At 37.6% G+C, this 7239-nt stretch overlaps 1 protein-coding gene across 3 annotated transcripts in view; it reads right to left on the bottom strand.

Annotated features, from left to right (window-relative positions):
• Ptpro (protein tyrosine phosphatase, receptor type O) overlaps positions 1 to 7239 on the bottom strand; it is a 265902-nt gene that overhangs the window by 257376 nt on the left and 1287 nt on the right. The window lies entirely within an intron of this gene.

The raw sequence follows: 7239 nt of genomic DNA, 5'->3' as shown, positions 1-7239 counted from the left end.
TATTTCCTGTACTTAAAAACCTGACTACATTAATTTATTTATTTGCTTATTTATTTATTTATTTATTTATTTATTTGAGACAAGTTCTAGCTATGCAGTTCAGGCTGGCCTTGAACTCACTACATAGCCCAGGCTGGCCTTGAACTTGCAGCAAGTTCCTCCTGCCTCAGTTCCCAAGTGCTAGGGTTACAGGCATGCACCACCACACCCAGCCCCTCAACCCCATTTTAGTACTTGTTTTTTTCTCTGTGACTATGCTCTATGTTATTACCAAGATTCAAGTGAATGTTATCCATTTCTGTACATGCAATGTGTAGTTTAATCTGACTGCATCATAGATGCTCAGTAAATGTTTGATTGACTAAATTGTATCGAGCAGTAAATCATTTTCCTAGGAACTTAGTATTTGTACCTTGGTTTGGAGAAAATTGGTAAGCCCACATTTTTTTAATAGGATGCTTTTTTTTTTTTTTTTCAGAACTGGGAATTGAACTCAGACCCTTGTGCTTGCCAGGAAAGAGCTTATTCTACTGTTTTGGGGCTGGGGAGATGGCTCAGTGGAATAAGTGCTTCCCTGGCAAGCTCAAAGGCCTGAGTTCAATCCCTGGTTCTGCCAAAAAAAAAGAAAGAAAGAAAAAGAAATTAAGTACACGGAACAAGGAACTAAACTTCAGGTAGGCCCAAAATTCAAAGAATACTTTGGAATTCTCTAGAATTTGGAATGTCCTGACAATTAGTTTTTACCTGTCAGTCACAATCTCCTGGGAGTGCAGTCAAGAGGGGATGACCATATGGATCAGGACACCAGCCTACAGTTGGTTTCTGGTATCATTAGGGTAAAGAGAACTGCGGATGGAAATTTCTCTGCACTTCATTTGGCTGATACAGAGTAATAATGAAGGAACAGTATTAGGGACATGGGAGATTCACGATAACATTTTCTTATCCACACACAAATCATTAATTTTAAGACAAATTAGTGATCAGAAGGACAAAAACAGAACAAAACAAAAATACACCAATTATCTGAAAACAGCTAAAGAAAACAACGCATAAAAGATTCATTATTTCAATCTTTTTTTTTTTTGTTTTGTTTTGTTTGTTTTTTGTGGAACCGGGGATTGAACTCAGACCCTTGCGCTTGCCAGGGAAGCACTTATTCCACTGAGCCATCTCCCTGGCCATTATTTGAATCTTACATATTTTTATGAACTGATTTTAGACTTAACATCTTAGATAAATAGTGGTCCCATATTTAAAATTTGCTATTTAGGGTATGAAGTTTGAACACAGTTTCATCTTATTTTAATTTAATTTTAGGAACGGGTTGTCAGAAAAAAATCAACTGTATAGCATTTCTCTTTAGGAGGAATGCAAAACCAAGTTAAGAACTTTTGATAGGAAACGTTTATTTGTAAACAAATAGAAGTATGGTAGTATATTGATTTTCATCAAGATTTCATTTTCTCAATTTTCCCTCTATTCATTTTCTTGCAGAAATTATCATATATTTATAATTTATAATGCAACTCTCTAGCTTGAAGTCCTATTTTCAATTTTGTTTTTGCTTCTGGATTATTTTCCATTTATCATTTTTCTTTTTCTTCTTGATTTCATGAAATTTCTAACAAAGTTATTGCTCTCTAAAAGTAGAGAGGGGCTGGGGAGATGGCTAAGTAGAGTAAGTGCTTGCCTGGCGAGCAGAAGGGCCTGAGTTCAATCCCCGGTTCCGCAAAAAATAAAAAAATAAAACTTGAGAGGGCTATCTCAGCAGGTTAAAGCACCTGCAAGGAGGCACAGGGACTAGCGTTCAATCCCCAGGTCTGTCGTGCTGGCCCTGTCCATGGGGCTCACTGAGACGGCAATTGAGACTAAGTATAGTGGCATGCACCTGTAATCCCAGCTGTTGGGAGGCTGTAAACAGGTGGATCACTATGAGTCTGATCTAGTAGCGAGACCCTGAACACTCTATAGACCCTTCCCTAAAATATCAAATGAGTAAATAAATGAATAATAAAAATAAATAAATTGAAGCCAAATGAACTGGCCTTTTAAATTGTAATTTCTGTATCTTAACTAACAAGTTTGGAACATAGAAATGTATCTTATCTACAATGTAGAAGTCCAAAATCAATTCACAAGAATGCATGTGAGATTCAAATGGTGAATCATTCTGTTTTTGTCATGATAAAGTGAAAGGGCAAACTTTTATGAAGAAGTCTCTTCAACCTGGTCTGAAACATTCTCCTTTCATCTGTTTTAAAATATGAAAGAAAAAGCTGCTGACTTTTAAGCAACTGCAGAGTCTGCTGAAAGAAGAAATTTTGGAGCCATGGAGATAGCTCAGCATGGTCCGTGCTGGATGACAGTAGACTTAGAGTGGTGATGTGAAACTGACAAGATTGCTGCTTGTTTGGATAGTAACTGAAGTTGTAGGTTAAATGTCTGGTAAGAGAATCATTTCCTCTAGGATGTCAATGGCTACTTTTTAATTGGTGACATCAAACATCAGGTAATACATCATCACTGAATGAATAAGCAATTGGAGGCATTACATTTTTGGGGGAAGCATATTGGTATTTTGATATATTGTTTCAATAAGATGCAAGGTTAATTAATTGATAAGAGTTTTACTATTTCTAGTGTAATACATACATTGTAATTAGGATTATTTCACTGACACAATGAGTTCTGTCATGTTTTCCTTAAAGATACAGTCAGTAGGGCCGGGGAGATGGCTCAGTGGAATAAGCGCTTCTCTGGCAAGCACAAGGGCCTGAGTTCAATCCCTGGTTCCACCAAAAAAAAAAAAAAAAAAAAAAAAAAAAAAGAAAGAAAGAAAAAAAAAAGACACAGTCACAAGTCAGTATCACAATATTTTGTAACACTCAGTCAAAAGCTGTTTATATAATACAGAGTATTTTCATTGTCTTTGTTAAACATATTTCTAACACCAGTGGCTAGGTACAATAGAAGACATAAAACTACAATAGTATTTATTTTGAAAGTACTTATCACATGGCTGGAGTAATTAAATGACAACACTCAGTGCTTTACAGTAAGGCTCATCATTGCATTGAGCTATATTTCTGAGACTGACATCACTGGAACATCAGATCTGAATCCAGTAAACTGGGAGAAATGAAAAAAAAAAAAAACAACTATTTGTGATCATCATAATCAAATCTTTTAATGTGTCACTCTGCCACTAATCACAATGCTTTATTCAGGTACATCAGCTTTTTCCAACACCAGCGAACCTTTGGAAACCCTCAAGACTCAAGTTGGAATTTTATTTATAAGATGTGGGAGTTCGTATACAGTTAAGTTTTAGGGTTTCTATTTAGACATTAGAAGCAGTACTACTTGAGATGAAATCTTATATTGTCATTAATCACTTAGCTAGTAGACCAGCATTTTGGGGAGAATAAAAGCATGCCAGAAGAATAGTGTGAATTTTTTTTCACAAGACAATATTTTTTCACACAACAAAGAACTAAAACAGACATGTGTTTACAATGAGGAGCGTTACCATGCAATCATTGTAAAAGCACAGCCAGTGTGACTTCTCAAAATCCCAGGGGATGTCACAGGTAAAAGGGCTCCTCTAAAAGTTTGACACATGTCAGTTAGGAAAGGAGTGGGTTGAACTAGAGATAAGGACAGCAAGCTTCACTCAGAGGAAGATGGCCTGGGTTTCTCCAGTAGAGGGGATGACCATCATCTGCCAGCACTGTTGGTATAGAATTGTAGCTTTGTAAAGAAAGAACTCTCTTCTCTCCCAGGCTAACATACACACAGGAGAAAGAAACCCAAGGAAGTGGGAAAAACAGACAGACCTTAAAAGTGCATTATTTCACACAAGAAGAGAGTAACAGGACCAGTATCACAACACTCATGCTTTCTAGAATTAAACATGAACCTCTTTCAAAAATACAACATGAAGACCCCTTTCAAAGTTTATGTTCTTTGATGACAACTCAGGCAAGGATTAAAGTAAGGAAATACAGAGAGGAGATCAAGAAAAAAAGAGGGACTCATGCTTATGCAAACTTATCAATTTGGGGAACATTCCAGTTAATCATTAACAGTTAACATGTCAGGAAAGGCAGACTTCAAATTTCAATGATGTTTTATTTTATAAATTCCACCTCAGTTGAACAGTGCTGGGATTGAGTGAATTGATTCAGGTCAGTAAGGGTAGGACAGGTGAAGCAGGTTACCCTGGGAATTCATTGGGAATTATGGGAAAATACACAAGAGAAGAACTCATTTGATAAATACTCCATTTGTATTCCTAGATGGAACACTTTGAGATTGTTAGGCTCCCATTTCTTTTCCCTTTCCTTTTTTTTTTTTTTAAATACATTTTAGAACAGAGTCTACAGGGTCTCACTACACAGATTGGACTCCGATGTGATCCTCCTGTTTTCAGCCTCCTGAGTACTGGAATTATAGGTATGCTCCACCACGCCCAGTCTCAATCACCTTCTCAGCTCGCACCGGGGGTGGGGCCAGCAAGGCAGGCCAGGAATTGAACTTGGTCCCTGCGCTCTGCCTAAGCAGGTGTTTTAGTCTGCTGAGCTATCTGTCCAGCTCCAGGCTCCCATTTCATAGGGTTCCATTTTTGTTTCCCATTTTATAAGAAAAAAATATTATCCAAATTGAAATGAAATTGAAAGTTTTTCCTCACCATTACTGTGCTTGTGCAACTTTATTAGTCTTGATGTGCAGTGGGTAATATTAGGTAATCTGAGATGAATAAATACGTTAGAGCCAAACCATGAATAAGGAGTTATGCACAAAGCCTCCCATGCCAATGACATGTAGGTTCCTTCAGTAAAACTGGTTCTAGCCATTCATAGATTTAAACATTCCCGCTTTCTCATTTATATCCAGCCATTCATTTCTGAATGGTGGAAAATGTAAAACTATCAATCAAGCCCAGGACTAGACTTCCAAAGGACTGACGACCTTAGGAACCCAGTGTGGAATGTCCATATGAAACTGTAGGTAGTTTGGAAAATTATGGCTATTTCTAAGCAAGAGTTGGAGAAATAGCTTTCTTCTGACTCAGCACACATGGACTTGTTTAAATTTTATCACTGACACTTGGTCAAGAATTTGGTGTTTAAGGCTGGGGAGGTAGCTCAGCAGTCTAAGCGTCTGCCTGGCAAGCGCAAGGACCCAGGTTCAGTTTCTGGTACCACATGCTGTGCCAGCTCCGGAACCCCAGGCACACATGCCAGCTATTGAAACTGGGCATGGTGGCACACATCTGTAATCCCAGCACTGGGGAGGCTGAGACAGGAGGATCACTATGAGTCTGAGCTGCATAGTGAGATCTTGCACCAAATAAATAAATAAATAAATAAGTTTTTAAAATTAAAAAAAAAAATTGGTGTTTAATGCTGCATTTTTTTCAAGTTCTTGTCACCACCTGTATATGTAGTTCTGTTTCACTAGTACTTATTTATGAGATGAGAAATATGAACTCTCTCCAAATTATATAAGATTGTGTTATATGTTCACCGCACCACTGAAATATATGTTCTGAAATGTAAGATACGATACTATGTGTGAAAGTTGCCACTTTGAACATCACTTGGTAAGTGTAGCAAAGTAAGACTAAATTAAGTAACATGAAATACTTTAAAGACTGGCGCACAGTGGATGCTTCATACATCTATATGTAAATATATCTTTCCTCTGTTTCATAGTAAGATGAAAGCAATACTGTACTGATGTACAGCAATAGCTTGCCTTATAACACTGTCTTGTTACAGTAACTTCTTTAGACATCAAGCTCTATTGATAGATTTTTCTATACGACGCATTTACCATAATTGACATTTGTCTTAAAACTTCAGGAAATACAATCAGGTTGTAGCAGAAAATGCCTCCTTCCCTGCAGCCAGTAGACTTCAGTTTGTTAGGTGCCCAAATAATAGCTCTTGTTCCAGATGTGATTGTTCCTGTCTCTTAGAAACGGCTGGTCACTGTGATACATAGCTGATCGCTAGGAGGCATACGGTATAAACCAATCCCCAATTGACAAGCCCTTCTGTCTCTGTGCTGCCTGCTTGGTTATCTAATATAAGCCTTAGACCTCCAGAGATCCGGGTCTGATAGTCTAGGAACGATCCCAATCAGTGCTTGTCAACGTAAAATAAATCTGCCTCTAAGCCCTCTGTGGGTTTCAGTGTTTCTGATTGCCACTGCAATATACGACTGAACTTTTTCTATAGTCACTAAAATGATCATTATGCCATTAACTGACTGGATTTTCTCATTCCGTTATTGAGCTTTGATTTCAAACTTTTGGTGTATATTTTTACATTTTATTTGCAGGATCCAGCTCCTACTCCAAGACGAACCATGCTTATATCAGGAGTTCTTATCCATTCTTAAGAGCACAAGCAAAAACCTGCAGCTGCTCCAAGGTTACACAGTGGATATGTAAGTCTTAGCTCTTAACCTGTGATGACCCACTTTCTCATTTAACTTCACATTAACAATAATAGGGGCCGGGGAGATGACTCAGTAGAATAAGCACTTCCCTGGCAAGTGCAAGGGCCTGAGTTCAACCCCCAGTTCCGCCAAAAAAAATTAATAATAATAGTTAACAATTTCTTGTTGTGTAGATTCAACATCAGTGGCAGTTTGATATATACAATTTTTTCTAAAAAAAAAAAAAAATAGCATGCCTAATACATTTGTGATGAGTACTAAAGAACAATCTCCTAGATGGAAAACATGACTGAATTTACAACTTGCTAGGTTTCAAGAGAATGTGATTATCTACAACTCAACAAAGTAAATTGAAACATATTAAGTGGAATTTACAGTTTTATTTGGATATTCTTGGTCCTGTTCCCTGAAATACTTTTCCCTATGTTCCGTGAAGATGAATGAAACTATAGAGTCCTAAAAATTAATGCTGTTATTAATTCCTTGGTGCTGTTCCACTACATCCTTGTCAGGCATTCATAATTAATGGTGCATACAAGCAAAAAGTGACTCCTTAATAAGCAAACATTTGCAGCCATTAATGTTTCATCCATTTGTGGAGTAGATAGCGCTATGGTGCTGAAAGGCTAGCTCCTGGTCACCTGTGGGCCATCTGGAGTTTCCAAAAAGAGAAAAGAAAGGGAAAATGACAGAGCCTAAGCAGACCCACTGAAGTCCGGAATGCCGGATAATCGCTCCGAAACTTCACGCCAGTTTCAAGCAGAATAT

This window comes from Octodon degus, unplaced genomic scaffold (assembly GCF_000260255.1).
Source record: "Octodon degus isolate 3935 unplaced genomic scaffold, OctDeg1.0 scaffold00012, whole genome shotgun sequence".
Classification (NCBI taxonomy): domain Eukaryota; kingdom Metazoa; phylum Chordata; class Mammalia; order Rodentia; family Octodontidae; genus Octodon; species Octodon degus.
This window is presented reverse-complemented; position numbering and strand designations above follow the sequence as displayed.